The sequence below is a fragment of the Catharus ustulatus genome, chromosome 7 (genome assembly GCF_009819885.2).
Source record: "Catharus ustulatus isolate bCatUst1 chromosome 7, bCatUst1.pri.v2, whole genome shotgun sequence".
NCBI lineage: Eukaryota > Metazoa > Chordata > Aves > Passeriformes > Turdidae > Catharus > Catharus ustulatus.
In genome coordinates, this window is record NC_046227.1 from 20,596,035 (window position 1) to 20,616,163 (window position 20,129).

Sequence of the window (20,129 nt, forward strand, 5' to 3'; positions counted from 1 at the left end):
AGTTTTCTCACTGGCATGTTTCCAATGTTCCTTATTCTGTGGATATTATGCCATATTAACCATATTTTGGCTGAATATTAAATTGCTCATATAACCAAGAAATAACTGATGGAAAATTTTAACACTAAAGTCTATCAAAATCTCTAATACACTGAGCATCAGCAGTTGCTGCAGCTGTTTCGGAGTTGGACTAGCATGCAATAAGGAAGCCATATTGTACCTGATCCCACCAGGACATGGTTGATCCTCCTGGCTGCCAGGGCACTGCTGATTTGCAGTCCCTCTCTGTGGCACTGCTCTCCAGCACCTCATTCCCCAGTCTGTCTGTACATTCAGGGTTGCCCAATCCCAGCTGCAGAACCTGGCACTTCCCCTTGCTGAACTTTATATGGTTGGTGATTGTCCAGCCTTTAATTTGTTGAGGTCTCTCTGCAGGGCCTCCCTGCCTTTGAGGGAGTCAACAGCTCCTCCCACTTTTGCATCATCTGTGAACTTGCTTAATATTCCTTCCAGTCCTGTATCCAAGTCCTCCATGAAGATGTTGAAGAGAAAGGACCTAAGATGGAGCCCTGTGGAACCCCAGTGACACATCTCCAGCCTTACGTCATCCATTCATTACAAAGCTTTGCACCCAATGTGAGTCAGTTGCTCACTCATCACATGGTGTGCTTACCCAGCTATGTGCTTATATGACTGGCTTTCCCTACACCAGAAAAATGCCTTGCTAAGAACATGCAGAATTGTTTAGCCTGCTCATACCCTTTGATCCTGGAGATGGTCTCTGGCCTTCTTAGAATACAGGTTAAAGCTCAAGACATGTTCTTCCCTAGCTGTCTGGGCATACATACAAGCACCTCACCTTCAGGCCTAAATGAGAGAATCCTCTAACTAGTGTTAATGCCAATATGTACATCCTTGAAGTCAAAGTTACATACATTATTTATTCCACTGCTCTCTGACTAACTCATCTAACCTTATAAATGATTCAGTTTACTTCTAGAGACTTTTGAAGCTCTTCTGCTTCTTTGGTTCCTGACTTCAATCTAACAATTTCATTTTACTCTTATCTTTTCATATCACCTGTTCAAATCAGCACCAAAAATCTGCAGAACTTTTGCTCTGTGAACAGGATGGCAAGTGTTCTGATGAGGAATGGAAGTTCATTATTCATTTTCAGGAACCTGGAGTCTCTTACAGTGCTTTGTAAGAGTGAGGTTATTGCATCCATCTTCACTACCAAGCACTGTATGTGCAAAACCACTGTCAACACTTTTGGTGTGGACTAGCAGAAATGGCTGGTCTTGGTTCAATCTGGTCTGTAAATAGGCTCACTTTGAGGGCATGTATAGCCTCCTAATTACCCTTTTGCTGTGTCTGTGAACAACTTCTTCCTTCCTACCTATTCTTTTTCACACAGAAATCAGTTGAATTTGTATAATTTAAATGTGACATTATTCCACTCCTATGCTTCCAATGCATTTGAATGGAAATGCCACTTGAAAGAACTCTCCACATGCTACTAGGCAAGCCAGTAGTGATGGCTATTCCAGTTGAGCATAGTTTTATATTACTACCATATTGTGGTTGTAGTCCTTCCCCACTGTTAGTCCTCCTCTCTTTCTAGTCAGCAAAGGAGGATTCCTTATTTTATTATCTCCTAAAATTCTCACTGTATGATTTTACTGATCCATGCCCAGGTGAATTTTCAACATGTCCAACCACAGACAAAATGCCTTCCACTCTGTATTAATTTTCTTATCTGTCACGTATTGCCAGAAAGGGAGCATTAGTAATGCTGACAGTAGAGCTAAGTCACTCTCCTACTGTAAGTTCATTACTTGGTACTTTTCCTTAATGAGTTTTCAGATGAAAAAATTTCCACATGGATGCCCAGAAAGAAGACATATTCCTGTTCAGTACATTACAAATTAATTCATAGGGCAGCACAGCTTAATGCTGTTCCCAAGCCAGTGTTCCCAGAAGTCCCAGTGCTTCACATGAGCTAACGCAGCAGCACTACCATGTGCACAGTCATAAAAGAGTAACGAGTTTGTAGAATTAACTGGAGCTAATTCAGCACTGAAGTAATTTTAACAAAGGAGGAAAGATCAGTATGTGGTGGAAAAACCTCCAACCATTTCCTCCAAGAAGCAGACTGGCCACAATAAAGACAAGCAGGACTGCCATTATGAGAAGTTAGGATCCTGAGCAGTCAAATGTATTTATTGTGAAATTCATTTAAAAATTAAAGGAAATGGTGAGTGCTCAGCATTTCTTAGTCCATTAAAAACTGCATACTGTAGTTTATTGAAAAAAAAATTAAATCCTTTGGAAGGTGAAATCACCACGGGAATTAAAAAATCGGGAAAGTCCTTACCCAGAGGGTTCATCACTAGTATATGACTGACACAATATATTATTATTATTGCTACATTAAATGTCACAATTGTGTGGAGATTTTTACATTTCAGAGTTTAACTCTCTTGAAGTGTCAGTTGTTGTTATTTTTATGTTCATCTCTTTAGTCCCTCATTTAGATAGATAAAATGGAAAAAACATGAAGAAATCTGAGCAGGAAAGATACTGGACTAAACAAAATCTTACACTTAAATAAGTTTGTATTATTTCTAATTTTTACCATTTTGAAGAATCTTTGGCTATCCAGAAAAAGATAAGCCTTGCAAAAGACAAATAACACCATGAGAGTGAAGCTCAAAACCACAGAAATACTTAATTATAAGCAGAGAAAGCAAATAGCAAGCAGAGTTCATTAGTCATGTGTTCAAATTACTGAGCTTGTTACAATGGATGTTTTCTAAAAGATCATTATTAATTCACATACAATTTAATAATAAAGCAAGATAAGGTAAAGGAGGATGGTGAAGTGCTGTAATCTGTTTCCACTAAACACTATAGAGCAGGGATGTGCTTCATCTTTGTAATGTAACACATCTTCTGCACCACTTTACAAATTAAATACCTCACTCTCACAGAAGAAAACATACTGCAACATGAGGCTTGGCTAAACTAAGAGAATAAATTGTACTGCAGTAGCCTAAGTAAACTGAAGCCAATTACCATCTCTCAGGAGAGAAGACAAATCACATGCATCTCTGCAGCAAGTGCTATGTTTGATGCATATATGAAAAGACATATCATGAACAATTTATAGCAGTAAAGCAGGCATTCGTTCCCAAGCATTCCACACTTCAAGTACATTTCCTGTATAATAAAAGCCACTTAATGTTTTTTTTTTTTTCTCATAACCTACATTAAAGGGTAACAGGGAAAACACTATCACCCCTAGAAGTATTCATTGTTTTTTATAGGAAACACGCATAAAAAATGTAAAAAGCACTTACCAGACCTTACATAGCATTACTGTTTTTTCTATAATAGGAATTTCAGTATCACGGGGATATTTACTCTTTATTCTAAAACCCTAGTGGTCTGTACATGGATCACAAACACTACCTCACCATTTTCCTGATATAGAAGTGTTTTGCTTTGCTTACAGAAGGCATAGCCCCAGGTACATGCTTATAGCGAAATACAAGCAAATACAGTTTTAATGAGTGATATCAGTCATCCTGCATCAAAGTGGGTCATGCCATTTTTCCCTCAGCCTAATGCAGTGATATCACATCCAGCAAACCAAAAGAAGCAGTTTAACAACATATCATATAACGGCAGCTATATTCAAAGATAACATGCACAGGTTTTGAAATTATGTCACACAAACACTGTAAGCTGCATTATGAATTTCTTTCCCAGAGATTTGGACCTGATTGACTGAATTGAACAGCCACAAAAATTTACACTTCTTCAATTTTTCCTCTTGTTGCTGTTTCAGGGGGATGACAGTGATGGGTCTAATTTCATGACTGCAGGAAGCTCAGTCCTGGTATACACTTCAGAGATCCCAGCTCTGATCTAAGGAAGGAAATTGATTGACCCAGAAAAAAATAACAGATTTTACCTCTGTGGAATATCAAAGGCCTTATCTTACCTCTTCACGCAAATATGCAGAGAAAGATCTGAGAAGCGTGTGAAAGCATGCAATGCGAAAGTTGTACAAATTCTCTCAACTTAGAAACATTAAAGGAAATACATAAACACAAAAATATACAGAAGGTCAAAGGGATAATAGTTTAACATATAGTCAGATCCTAACACATAGGACACGTATCATAGGTATCATTTATTCTTTGGATGGGATTTTGTTACTGCAAGTCCAGGGAACAGCACATTCTTTCCAAACTCTGAAAGTGACAAGACAAAAGTGGCAGAGCATATGCTACTTCCATGAATGTGTGCTGTGTAGAAAGGATGTTACTAACATCTCCCATCTGCACCAGGCACATCCTTAATTCATGTGTTGCAGAGTTTGTTCAGAAATTAGGACAAGCAATGATTTTTATTTTACTGTTACCTTCATAGTGCAACATTTTAACCTAGAATCTACTTTAGATGTGTATTTTCAATTATATGTTTCAGTCTTAAAAATCTATAACTGCTCCATTTAGCTTTCTTTTTTTCTTCTTTTAGCAAAGAATGAGAATAAATTACCTGGTGCATCCAGGCCATGCAATAGGCATCAGTGGTACTTAAATTACCTGCATCCTCTATCATGCCTTCTGGGCTCCGCACACACAGCAGAATTTCAAGAGCTCCACATGGGGACATGAAGCAAGATCCTGCTTGCTGTCCATATGCATAGAAATATATACTGAGTGCAAATAGTTGTAAGGGGTACTTGGCCTCTATTGGGAAGTCCTATAGGGGAACTCTCAGCTCCTAGATCAGCCCGATCAGCCTATCTTCATATTGTGATCTGAGTCTCTGACACAGACACCTTGTATGTCTTCATGATTATCATGAAAAACAACCCATAAAACTTAGTAGGTAACAAATACAAAGCCCTCTATTGTTTTGTTAATCCCAGAGTACTTGTCCATAGTATAAAATGTTTTTTCATTTAGGTGATTTGTGCTGTTAATGAAACAGGTAGAGCTATTTGATGGCTGGGTAGTAAATTCTCAAACTGATTTTGTGAGCCTGTATTTCTTGTCTTAACAATTCTATTTCTATTTTTCAGACTGTTCATATATACAAGAATAAAAAAGTTCTTTGTTTTGCTTCAGATTAAAATATGTAACTGTCAATGCTGTTTACTGGCTTGGCTGTTCCCAATCCACATTCTGCAGAATTTGTCTAGCTGAAGCTAGAGACTGTAAATATTTTACAATAAAATGATATTCCTATATTTTCTAGGTCACTGCTTTTTTTTCTTAATCATTAGGAACAAACAGCAAAGTGAAGGAAATGCTTCATCTGAAGATGAAGTACAAAGGAGACCAATTGTTCTCTGTAGCTCACCACTGCTCCCACACTGCTCCACAGCACTGAAAATACACAGAGCTGCTCCCCTTGGGAAACTGAGATGCAGATAATAACTCTCATTTAATAAGGGGACTTAGACACTTCAAGGAAGTACTAGTTGGAGTCCTTTCTTCCATTTAGCCAAATCACTCTAATTAATTCCCTATTAAAAAGGTAGGATTTCTTTCCATCTATACTCTCCCAGAGCACTATATTCTCCTTCTTTATGTCAGCTTACATTAATTTGAAACAGGGACATCTTCCTGTTGCCTGTGTACAACATTCCTGGCTGAACTTTATGCTGAAAACTCCAACACTGAATAATATTAATAATATCAGAGATAACAAATTCTTTTCCACAACCCATCTTCACTAGGCAGACATACAGAGTGACAGCTGCATGGCCCTAAATAAAAAATTTCACTCATGTAAACCACAAAAATTCCCAGCTTTCATTTACCTTGTTCTGTACCCTTCAAGTCTGACAGTCCTTTACCTTTTTTGAGGTTATGGTAACTCTCTTACATACCTCTCAAGTTTCCCACTCCTTACTCAAGCACTTCACTTCCTCCTGTATGCTACAGGAGGTGTTTACTCACACTGCTGCAAAGGAGGAATGGAATTGAAAGACAAGTATCCTGCAGCAACTCCAACTCCAGCTGTGGTCTTGGCAGATTGCAGAAGTTTAAATGAGGCCACTCCAGGTCAGGCCACAAAGCATGTGGAAAGAAAATACTGGTAATTCACTAAGTGACACTTTTATGACCTACTTGAATGTGAAGCCAAAGAAGATTCAATCACATTTTTTTGCTATGACATGACAAGGTGAAACTATATTTCATCACTGAAAATGCCATAAGACCTCTTCCACAAGCCAAGGTTTGTGTGTCCTAAGCAAAGCCCAACTTTGTATTTCTACTCACCTAAATTGCTGGGATATCCTGAGGGAAGACTGAGATTAAGGACTTTTCCAATTTATTCGCATTACCATTTCCCACCATGTGTGTGTCTACTTTCTGCTGCTAAAAGTGATCATAGCCACAGAGTTCTCCCTTCTTATTCAGACCAGTGTCTTAAACCACTGCTGTATCAATATGTTTTCACCTCAGTATACAGGTATACCTTCTGAAGTGCATGACTCAGGGAAAACCTTTGGTCAATACGATGCAAAAGCTCAGGCAGTGCAACTGCGATTGTTCTCTTGCCTTTCCAATCCACTAGAGATTTTAAATGGCAAAAGCAAGCAGCCTCTATCACACTGTCTGCAGTGATCGATTCTTTCCCCTTCCTGCATTTCAGGGAGCACGCACACACATAATAGTGTAGACAGGGTAGGCATGTAATCATATGTAACCCATACAAAAGAACCCACAGCTAGGAGGAGAATATTTTCATGCCCTTCCCCCATTCAGGAATTACTATCATTTTACAAGAGCCCTCCCTAAGGGCTGTATGTAGTCATGGTGACAAGACATCACCACCTGTCTGCCCCTGCAATGGAGGCAATGAGCCAGAATGCAAAGCTTTGTTTTGCTGCTGCTGAATGCATATATAGCACATTTCTGAATAGCCTGATTCAAACAGAAACCAAAGAAAATGACAACAGTTTTCAAAACATAAAATCTGAAGAAAGTTCCAGATTTATTAATAAGGACTTATGAAAATGAATCAATAAAACAAAGTGGCTTGAAAATCTACATGAATTAACATGCTTCACACTCTTCAAAATACAATTTTAGTCACAAAATCATAAAAAAAGATGCTTTATGACCAAAAGCTGAAAATGCCGACATTACAGAAACAGAATTTAAAATGTGCTGCAACTGTTAACACACACTGCTTTTATTCCATTGAAAACGCACACAGACTGTTATAAACTGCTTGCCTGCTCTTAACAATGTCCAGCTTGCAGCAATTTGCAGGTTTTGGTACTGACTCTAAACATCAGCTGACGAAAAATCACAGACAAACTGGCTTAAGTACCAGCACAACACCACACAGTGAAGGGAAGCAGTAAACATTATAAATAATGAAACAAGCAGATGAAATGCATCCCGTTAAAGGAAGGGGACAGCCTAAATTAAATGGGAGCAGAGTATTTCCTCCTTATCCCAGATATCTAGCCTATACCTCAGGTCATGCATACATTAGCCAGCCCCTCACAGCTCTCAGATGTGGCTGCATGCCCCTACCTCAGGCTGAGCTTGCACTAGGCAAGACACAGTGGGAAAATCTCCTTTCTCTTATCATCCCAGCACACCGGTTTTCCCCAGGAGAAAAATGCAGACTAGTAAGGATTTTCAGTATTTACAAGTTCCCTGAAATGGGTGAATTTGAAGGTAAAGACTAAAAAGCAAGCTGCAGAATTCTCTTATTTATGGTTTAGATTTACCATCAGAGATGGTACATAAGTTTTCCGAGGCTGCACTGTTGAATTGGGCAGGACCTCTATTTTCCTATGTAGGCAAGAGCTACTAGACACCTGATCTCTTATGGATCTACTCACGTGGGCTGACTCTTCTCTGGACATACTTCAACACTTCAATGTCTTTCTGGGAGAGAAAGGCCCAAAACTGAACACAGGATTCGAGGTATGGCCTCACCAGTGCCCTGTACAGTCAGTGTCCTGGTCCTGCTGGCCACACTACTGCTGATACAGGCCAGGATGGCATTGGCCTTCTTGGCCACCTGGGCACAGCTGCCACATGTTCAGCTGCTGTCAATACACCCCAGGTCCTTCTCTTCCTGAAAAGATTTCCAGTCACTCTGTCCCAAGTCTGTGGCACTGCCTGGGGTTGTTCTACCCCAAGTGCAGGACCTGGCTCTTTGCCTTGCTGAAAATCATGCAACTGATCTTGGCCCATCAATCCAGCCTGCTCACATCCTTCCGCAGATCCTTCCTGCTCTCAAGTAGATCAACACACCCATTCCACTTGGTGTAACCTGCAAGCTGACTGAGGATGCACTTAATCCCTTTGCCCAGATCATCAAAAGAGATATTAAACAGTACTGACACCAGAACCACTCCCCTGTGGGGAACACCACAGCCAACTGGATTTAACTCCATTCCCCACCAATCTCTGGACCCAGTCATCCAGCCAGTTTTTTACCCAGAGAAGAGTACACACATCCAGATCAAGAGCAGCCAGTTTCTATGGGAGAATGCCATGGAAAATAGTGTCAAAGGCTTCAGTAATGCCTAGGTAGACGACATCCTCAGCTTTTCCCTCCTCCACTGAAATACCTTGTCACAGGTGCCATAGATTACATCAGATGTTCTTCCATCAATTATGACATAACAGAAAAAAAAATATCTTTCAAGTGATAGCAGAAAATGCATAGTTTTGATAAAGTCAGGAGAAATTAGGAGTGCTTCAGTGCTCTCACGTAGTAATTGATTAGATTTTGACTAATCCTTAAAACTCCGCAAAGGTGATGTGCTTATGCACTCCACCCATAGTCACTCCCCTTTCAATATACCTATTTAACAGGCACACAGAGACCTTCTGGCATCAGTAAACATAAAATCTTCACATCCACACCCAATATTCAACAAATGCTAAAGGTCACATGTGCTAAAGTCAATCTGCCATCTTGTGGGTATGTGTCACAATACACTTTTATTATCATCAACCATACAATTTATAACAGACAAATTAACATCTTGTATTTGCATATAAACTACCTAAAGCTTTCTGAATGAAAAATGGGAGATACAAATACAACCTAGCACCTGGTAAAGAAGACATCCACAATGAACATTGTACTTCTTAAAGAAGTAACCACAGAAGAATATTATCCAAGACACAGTAGTAATTCTAGTTGGACAGACACTCTAGGATGGAAACTTGGTCACTTTCAAACAAATAACAATATAGGTATAAATTACAAGTTAACTGCCTAATAAATTACTGTAATTTAAAAAAAAAAAAAAAAAAAAGAGAGAGAAAAAAGAAAGAAAAAATACTCTTTTTCAAACCCAGTAAGAAAGATCAGTCATGAGGCGCTGAGTAACAACTTCATTACTGCTTTGGCTGCCAGTTAAATTGTATGTGGCACAGAGAAAGTGGCAATCTAAAGGAAAAGTCCAAATGGCATCTGCAATGGTACAAACATCAGAAGTGTTTCCCCTATAAAAAGTTTTTTTTATAGGTAGATAAAACTTGCAAAAAATTATGAGCATCGAAGAAAAAAAATACTTAAATGTGTTTAACTACAGCTCTAAAACGCAAATGGCTTTTTCTATTCTGTGTGGAACATTGTTACATTAACACACTACAATATAATGAAATTATACTAGTTTAATTAGTGATTAACTTCAACAGTGTCATGAAATGTTGGTCCCTGGCAGACACTTCCAAACTTCTATCGACTTCAAGTCCTTTATTTTTTCTTACTCTAATAGAAATCTCTCTCTAGTCATGAATTGTGGAAACTCTTTATAAAATTAACAGTAAAACATTGACTCTATTTTATATACAGATATATATCTATTTTATTACAGAGTAATCCAAGTGCAATCAAGACACTTTTCCTCATCCCTGATGATCATGACAATTTGCAAAGCTATAAGAATCTGAGGTGTTTTCACAGGAATATTTCTACTAGATAGAAGTAATACACTAATATGGAGATATCACGTGTCTAAAACATTTTGCTTTTTTAACAACTGGAAATCAAAGCTCTGGTTATGTCTTACCAAAAGGTATTTAGGTTGTTTGAATAAAAACAGTTAAATGGACTCAAAGGAGGGGTAAATAGCATTTTAAACCATCATTATTAGAGCCATGATGGGAATCATTAGTGTAAGTATTGTGGTAAAGATTCACATTTTTCTTCAGCAGGCTTGAGGATTTAGCTTCATTCTTGGAAAGGAAACCTGGAATCTTTATGGGTTAGCTAAAGTAAAATAGCCATCTTCTCTAAAGAAAATGAGACAAAAATCTGAACAAATAGCAATAGAAAGTATGTCTCAATAGCTTATGATGTCCCTCCAAAATGCTTTTCAGGAGGGAAAAAAAAATCTAATGAACACCTGGGATGTATTTTCAGACTGAGAAAACAGAGCTTTTGGGTGTTTACCCAGACAAAGATAATCTTAGCAGTAGACAGACATGACAGCATCACAGATATACTACCCTTTTGAGTCCTTGAATGAATCTGCCTGGGTGCAAAGCTATGTCACAGGGAGAACATGATCAGCAGAAGACTTCTTTTGGATCCCCTTTTATCTCCAGTGTAGCTGATTTGCAGAAAGGGATGTGGTGGGGGTAAATATAATATATATTGGTTTAATACTGACATTAAATATTTTCATGGAAGACTAGCTTGGTAGCCTGGTGAATCAAAATTTTGCCTTCCCCCATGCAAAAACTTATACCTACCAGGTCAATGATGAGAATACCTACTTCCACTTTTATAAAGTACTACAACAGATCTACAAATTCAAATATGACACAGATTGAGCTAAGAAAAAAAATCTATATTTATATCTATATATTGTATTTATTTATACAATCCACCTGAATTGTTTCTGCTCCATTTTAGGTGTTGTCTCAGTTATGGGGTATTGATTAATCTCAGTGGGAAATGTATCATCAGAAATGGAAGCCTGCCATGAAATTAAAACATGGATTTTGAACTACTAATCTTTCAGGGGAATTACTGCCAGGTTTTTTGTTCAGTTCAGTTTAAAATTAAGCACTGTTTGCAAATCCAAATTCTACATATGGGACACAGTTTTGAATTAAAATTCTTACTATAATTTTGTAGTAGTCGTAGCCTCCTAACTGATATTGGTGTGATATCTGAATACAATTACATTCTGCAAAGGCTTCACAAAATGACAGTATCAAATGAAATAAATTGCTACAGTTATCTATAACTTTGCCTTTTCTCATTATGGGCATGTATTATATATACGCACACATACAAAATACAGTTCAGGAAATTTCATAAAGATTCAGCAGTGTTACAAAAAGATAACAACAAAGAAATCACGCTTTGCCAACTTGATTACCTTATACAATGACAACTGACTGGACAGACAAGGAGGGAGCAGTGGATGTTGTCTAACTGGACTTCAGCGAGGCTTTTGACATTGTCCCCAATTATATCCTCTGAGACAAGCTCAGAAAGTGCAGGGTGGATGGTGGATGGATTAAGAACTGGTGGAATAGCAGGTCTCAAAGGGTGGTGATCAGTGGCACAATACCTACTAATCTAAACAGACTCTAAAGCAAGGCAACTGCTATAAGAAGACACCATGAAGATATCCCACCCAGAACAGTAAAGAGGACAAAAACCATCTGAAACAAATCTTCCCAGAAAACAAAAAACTCCCAGCTTATTCAACAGTCTTGTATTTTCTTTGCAATACATTTATATAAAATACACAAAAAGTAATTTCAGAGGAACTTGAACAACTATAAGCCTTCTATGAAGAAAACGTCTTTAAAATTGCACTAAAATAACAGTGTTGCTTGAGTGCTGTTCATGCAAATTACATTTGCTTGGATTGTAAATTGGGCAAATTTAAGTACAGTGATTTCAGATTACAAGCTACACTGACTATAAGCCGCATCTCCGGGTGTCGGCAACATTTCATTCTTTGTCCGTAAATTAGCCGCACCTGATTGATTATAAGCCGCTCTGTCGTTCGCAGTAAGGACCCGCATGCAACAAAGTTGCCAAGTAGTAACAGAATTGGGGGATCGCGGGGTTTACTGGCTCGGCTCAGGCCGTGCGGGCACGGGGCTGCTGACGGGGCCGGGTTGCCCAGCTCGGCAGGGCTGCTCGAGGCCAGCCGCCGCTGCGCCAGGCTCGCTTGCCCCAGCCCAGCGCTGCCCCACGGTGGCAGGCAAGGACAGAGCCCGCCGGCACCCACGGCAGCGACAGCAGGAAGGGAAGGAGCCCCCCCAGCTCCCGCGGCGGCAGGTGGGGGTGGGAGCCCCCCGCTTCCCCCCAGGCCGCGGGGATGGCAGCACGGAGTCCCCCGCCTCCCCCCCCCCCCCACGCTGCCGGCATGGAGCCCCCAGCCTCTGTCCCGAACGGCGGGGACGGCAGCACGGAGCCCCCGCCTCCCCCTCGAGCCACGGGGATGGCAGCACGGAGCCCCCCGCCTCCCCCCTCCTCCTGCATTGCCGGCACAGAGCCCGCCTGCACCCGCTACGCAACACAGTAACCAGTTTGTAACAATCGCAAAATGCCGGGTTTTACTGGCAGGCGCTCGGCTCGGCACCCTGGTTGGCACTTGCAGGGTTGGAAATTTCAGAAAATTTTTCACATATTAGCCACTCCTGATTGTAAGCCGCATTTCCAGGGTGGGAGCAAAATTTTAGTCAAAATGGTGCGGCTTATAATCATGAAATTACTGTAAATCATTCACTAAATTGTGTGGTTTGGTTTATTTCCCTTCCCTACCAAATTCAAATTCCAGAAACAGAATCTGAAGATCAAGTTATGTTATTTCTGGTTTTTCTACTGGTGCTGACTGAAACGTGTTCTTCTTCCACGAGCTACAATTTACCTATTACTCTCCCCAAGTGAATGATAATCTTGGCACCTCTATTCCCTGTCTACATCCTCTGCGCTGCTCTCCATTGTTATCACCTATTTCCTTTCTCATATGATCTGAGATCAATTATTCACAATTGTATTTAATTTTGAAGTTTGTTGGCCTCCTTCAGATCCATTAAAGGGATTTCTGTGACCAAATACTACTTTTGGAACTGTACTACTTGTTCCAAGAAAACATATCACCTGTAGCTGCAATTCCAGTCTAGCATGTGGCAGGATACAAGAGCTAGTGTGAACAATAGTATCTGTACAGTTGTTCTAACAATTCTGAAAGGGATGAGATGAAGAGATCCTATACAATCACTTTATGGCATTAGTATAGACTGCATTGCATAACTACTTAAGTGATGCAACTGAGATCTGTGCAAAAAGTAATAAAAACAATCATGGGTTAGACTTCAATAAAATGCTAGAAAGGGTTAAATTCTGCTTTAATCCTTGGACAGTTATGTAGCTGCTATTAAATGTACTCTTAAATGTGCCTCAAGCTTTTTTGAAAAATATGTCTTGATCTGTAAAGGACTGATGAATAAAATAACTAGGAAATATTATTTCTTCCCTCATGATGAAGTGGGAGAAGGAAGGGAGAGAAAGATTCAGAATTCATAGCAGACCATGTAGTGAAGTCAAAGAATCCAATGTACAAAGAAAAGTGAAAGCAGTGACATCAAAACTGATAATTATTTACTAAATACAGTGTTATTCACATTGAAACATGGCAAATTCCAGAGGAAAACAGGATCCTTTCAAGTTTTCAGTTATTTAGTTTTAAAGGAGATAGCTGCTTCTCATAAAGAAAAGGTTTTGTTAAAAACCCAGTCATCTGGTGAAAAATAGAAGTCTATCAACTTAGCCTAGTTGTTTTGGCACATTTCATCTCAAATAATAAAATAAATTTTCTAAGTGAGCAATGTTATAAATAACAAAGTCAACTTTCTCCATTTCTCTTCTATCACCCCAGTGAGTTTAAAATTCTACCATTTTGAGTACATGCACACACTATCAGGAAGTGAGGGAATAAAAAACAAATAGTGCAAGATCATCTATTTACATACATTAATGTCTGTAAAGCAGAAGCAGACAGGAAAATATGAAGTAGAACAGAAGGAAGCATGGAAACAGAGAGAGCCTTTCCTGTGTACATTATGCTCAGCCTACCAAGCATTGCAGTAACGTTCCAGGGTAACTATTCTTACCCTATTTCTGAGTAATAAAAAGATGACAAATACAAAATACAAAAATTACAGAAGGAAGGTAAGTCTTGAAGACAAACACTGAGGCTCTTGAACTTGTATTAACACTGATAGTAGCATGAGCACTCTGGTCATTTACAGAATGTGAGATAAATAATACAGAAGAATTAAACATTAACAATTTTCTCTCAGTTCTCATATAGCTTTGTGTTATTTATTCTAAACAAGACTGGGTATTAGTAGGGGTAAATGAAGCTCCAATCTCGTGCTATTTACCAAGATATTATAAAAAGCCCTGAAACGCAATAAAATTTTCTTAATATGTTTAATATTACTGCCATAAATGGTAGAGATTCCCAAAGAGAAAACAAAACCCAACTGCATATAGGTTTTCATAGGAAACCAGGCTGCACTTTAACTCACTGGAGGCATTCACTGATGATGCTGTGACCAAGCAGAACAGATATAGAAGAACAATTTTTTTCAAAAATCTCACCATGCCTTTGTGTTCACTCTAGTTTACTGTATATGATCCTGAAATTTTTTACTGTATTTCAATAAGTGACAGTTTAAATCTAAAAATGATTATAAACTACATATACACTGCTGCTCATTGACACTAAGATCTTTTTCATGTGTAGTTGTGATGTCACCATTTTACACTTATCCTCCACTTCTGATTAATGGTCAAATATAAGATTTTGCAGTGAAGATGAAAACTGTTGGCCTGTATAAGCACCACTTTAGCAAATAGAATGGCTGACAGCATATTGTCTGACTAACATGAGGTGGCAGAAGGAAGCATCTTTAAATCACCACATTCTAAATTAACTTCATGGCTAAAAAGATGGCTGTGTAATGGCCATATATGATTATGTGGGGTTGCATGATCCTGTTCTCTTTGTAGTGACCTGTGTAAAGGTACCCTACAAATTATTTCAAATTATGGAAACCACGGGATCAGTTCTGGTTAAATACCAGCCTGATTCTATGGTTTAGATTTTTAGTGAAGAGTATCCTTAAAAATTAACTATTATACTCTGGATGAATAAAGTAAATCCAATCAGCAAAAACCAGGATTACAGTAGGTTAATAACTCATAAAAAACAATGGTTATTTCATGGCAACTTGTAACAAGGATACTCTAAAATTCTTATTGACTTGCTTAATCCTAGTAAAACCCTTCTAATGTTTTTATAGACCATAACTCTGCAGTACAGCAAGCAGAGTTTGTGCATAAACAAGATGACCTAGTTTTCAACATCGGCAAGTCTTAGCTTGAAGCTTGTTTGTTACTTGAAAAGGCAATTAAAATTTAAACAAGTGTGAAAGAACAAACTCTTATTTTCCTTGAATTTCTGTGAAAAAAACCCAGTTACACATTAACTAATATTTAATACAAAGCCACATCAGAGCTCAAAATAACAGCAGATAATGCGTATTCACATTTTTTAGAATAAAACAAACCGCAGACAGATACTAAAACATATGCAAAAATCTACAAAAATAGTAGGGATAAACAATTCAGGAGATTAGGTTGGGCAATTCCTTTCAAATTATAAATCATGTACAGAAATTGTGATTTCACAGGACATTCTTTAAGTAAGAGATAAATTGTGAGTCGATGAACTAAGCAACCTGTGTATTATTGCATGGAATTCATTAAAAATCCAGACACTCATCTTGCAATACACAAACACTCCACATAAAAGGTAACTTTCAAACACCAGTATTTACAGAGACAAACTCATTACTGTTTTCCTCTGATAGCATTTTTTTAATGTATTTGCATCTTTTACCATTTAACAAGGATGGATTTTCTGTTAGTTGTTGAATATGATGCTTCTTACAAGCAGAAAGGTGATACAAATCAAAATAATTTCTGTTCCAAAGAGCTTGTAAACCAATCACAGGAAAACAAGAAAAACTGCCAAAGGACCGAAGGGCATTACAGCACCCATTGTAAAAGGAAACTGAAGAGCCCAAGTAATTTATACTTCTTCATGTCCTGAAAAATGTTCTGGAAAACAAAGTTCAAGAACTTAATATATGTTATATAGAAAAAATCATACTGAGTAGCTTTACTTCCATTCCTGTCACTGCTCCAAAGGATGGCTTTCTAGTTAAAGCGCAACTGCTGAAGTAAACAGGACTGTATCCAGTTACCAACTCCTCTACAGGACTTCAGACTTTTGGCTGAGACTGTTACTTATTTTCTTTACTTCCATCTGCATTCAGAATCCAAATGTATGTGTTACACAAATATATGTATATCTACATAAAGAAGTGTTCTAGACATTCCCCATAGAAAGGTTACTTGTTCTGTGTAAGGCAAATAAATTATTTTCATGACGAAATGTGGCATTCTACAGACAAGCACTCAACACTATAAAGATAAGATTTCTGTTTCTGCAGACTATAGTATTCATAAAAGGAATAACTGATCAAGATGAAGGATGGGAAATAGAGTAGGCACAGGACACTAACCTGCTTTTAAAATTATGTATGCACTGCCATTCTTTGTGAATGCACATTTAAAACACAAATATTACTCAAAAATACAAACGGATTATCTGATTACATAAATATCTGATCTTGGTGCATTAAAGTAATTTAAGGTAATTGCTAGCCATTAGCAAAGAAATATTATTTCCTTGCTATACATTTATGTACTTTCTGCTCCTTATATTTATCTTAAATTCAGTCTTCATATTGTTGCGATTTCTTTATTGTTTTAATTACCACCTACTCTTTTTGCTCTTATTACTACAAAGTATTTTCAAAGCATGAAAGCCACCAGACATATAAATATATGCTTTTACTTTGACACTGATACTGGGTAAAATCATAGAATAGAAAATAAAGACTGCAGTTTAGAATTGGAGATGCTAAGATAACTGATCAGCATTGAAACAGCTTAAGAAGAACTAAGTCTCATCAAACATCACTTTTTTCTGAAAACAGATTTATATGATAAAAGCAACTGTGTTGACATCAAATGCCTTGCAGAGTCTTCTACTAGGCTTTTATGACATTCTGAGATACAGAAAACAAAAACCAGTAATATATAAAATACAGGTATCCAAAGGTAAATGTAAATGAGACACTTCCAATACAATGGAGGGTTTCCATGCAAATTCTATGTGGATGGTTTTGCCCAACAGTAAGACAGTCCTATTTATCATAGCCTGGACCATGGTCCTGCATCACATTCTGGCATACCCACTCAGGAAGAGAAGATGAAAAAGTCAGTTAAAAGACAAAAAGACTCAACTGAAAATATATTCAAGGAACAATTTTAGACCTTAAATAATGACAAATGAAAACTGTGCTTCACATACCAACTATCCAACTGAATACTGAAGCAATGTGTTTATCATCTACCTACTACCTGCAGAAGATATTCCTTTTTTCCATTCTTAAAATGCAGTGGGATAATACGGCTTGCATACTATTATCTTCAATACCATAATCTTGTAAAAGATGCAAAGTCTAATGCCCAATCTCAGAATATCTGCATAAGAGCTACAGCCATGTAAAATCACTCTATTTACTATGATTTACACAACTTCTTTTACTCTCCCAAGGAGGAGTTATTAGAATTACTACTAGAATCCTAAAAAAAAAAAAATAACAGTCAAAATATCTTCAAGAAACATAAAACAGCAAGAATTAGAAGTTTTTTAAAAGCCCATACATAGAACATCTCTTTGGATTCAACGGTATTATAATGCACATGAGATTCCATGTTTTTGGAGTTCAAATTGTCTGACTCCAGTATTTTTTTCACAAATAGAACAGTTTTACATATTTACAGATGAAGAATTCTGCCTTACTGTAACTTATGTTTGGATTTTATCATTCTACCATCCTCTCCTTCTCTTAGACAATTAATCTGCTTGTAGTACCATCTGAGAAAAGATTATAGGTTAACCTGTGGCTATTAGCCAACAGTCAGTTTCACTTCCAGGACAGCACCTCTGGGCACATGGTCAAGCAAATCAGCTTGCTCCTTCCTGATTCTCTCCAGACAGGGGCACAAGTGATTCATCCCTCCTGGCAGATAAGCTGCTGACATTTCCATTTCTGTTTACTGGGTTAGCTGACAGATTGCTGACATGACCCCTTTGTTTTCTGCGTATTCTCTTTACATTAGAACCAGGAACTATAGCAGGTGAACACCTACTCTCTGCTACAGAATGGAACACCATGTGGAGTCCACTTTACCAGTAGTTTCATTTTGAGAATATAAAACTTAAGCACTCATGTTAAAAATACACACTGCAAAACTCAGTTTGACAAAAAAGTATCACAAGTCATGATGCACATGAATTTCACATACAGATGTTATTTATCAAGGAACACAAAAGATTGCAAAGATTTCAGAAGGTACTGCAAAAACACAAACAGACCTTGATTCATAAAAAAATAGATCACACCTCTTTTTTAACTTAAATGAGAAGTAGTTTTAATTCTATAAGCTAAAGAACTTTGAATTTGGAACTTGCGAAAAGAAATGCACCTTTTTACAGCAAACAAGCGACTTAAATAGCTTCAGGAGTGTAAGAGTACGATCTAAAAGTTTCTCTACCTGATGAAGGATATGTTAAAATTTTTGGGCTGCTTTCCAGATCCATAAACTTTAAGCAAGTTAAGCTTGACATTACACATGTGTAAAAACACAAAAATCTTAATTATATACAGGATTACACAAAAATATCTTCCTAGGAATGGAACTTCAAAACCCCTACAGGACACCGAGAGATAGAGGACAGATCTAGATAGAGAATTGGCAGAATTTAAAAAGACCCCTAGTGCTCTAAGAAGCAGAAAAAGCAGAGGAGCCATAAACTTCTGACACCACTAGACTAGACATTGCAGGGTACACAGAAACATGGAAAGCAATTTGTTTATTCACTGTTTACTGAAATCTCACTTAATTTGGACAATACATTGGGCTTTTTTTCCATATAATAAATCATCATGAGCAAAAAACTTACAGCATTTTGCATAGAGGTTTGTCTTACAAGGATAGGTAAAACCACAAAACATTCTGCAACATTCTACACAAACCAGCCTTTTAAAATATACCGCACCTTTAATATGCCTATTTTAATATACTTCAGAAGCTGAAAAAATTCCAGTGTGCCCACTCCCTCTTCCCTAGTCTACCATTACCATTTTTGCAGTTTCTTAGATCTGGTAAGTGCTGCTTGCACATAGCTAAAAGAGTCCCTGTAAAAAAAAGAAGCAATTCATGATAGCCTCCAAAATTAAAACAAAATTAACTTCCCCATACCCTTAAAGTCCTTTCTCAATATATTTGTTTCTTGTCAATTTTAGTGGGAGAGGGTGAAAAATGGCATTCAGCACTGGATCCGCCAGAACTTTGCAGTTCATGACACAGTACCTAATGAGACAGTAGAAGAGAGTTGATTTGAAGAATACCATTTTAAAAATGGGCTGAGGGCAATAGACAAATTTATCTTGCAAAATAAAAATAGTTTTAATTCCTACTACCTTCTGGGTTTAAATTCTATGTAGTTTTGAAAAGTTAAAAAGAATTCTGCAGGTCAATCCTTGCTCTCCCAGGTTCATATCTCATACTGAACCTCCCCTTTTTTAAGAAAACCAAGGGTTTTCCTGATTCAAAATGACTTTCAGTTCATCTTAGGAAGAGTGACTTTAAAACACAAAACTGAATTTGGCAGAATTTTTTTTTATATTTTATAAAATGGAGACCTGCAAGTAAATTCAATTTGTGGTCAAAAGAGACACAATGTTTCCCTCAAATGCATGGTAGGATAGCTCAAAGTGCCTGTAAAATGTGCTCACTGATGCAAATGCTTAAAACATTATCTACTGCCAGTAGCTGCACCACTGGCAGTAGACTACAAGTGCAGAAAATTTCTATCTACTATAGCAGAAAACTGACACTTTATACACACTTATAACTGAGGAGAAAAAGCCTAACAA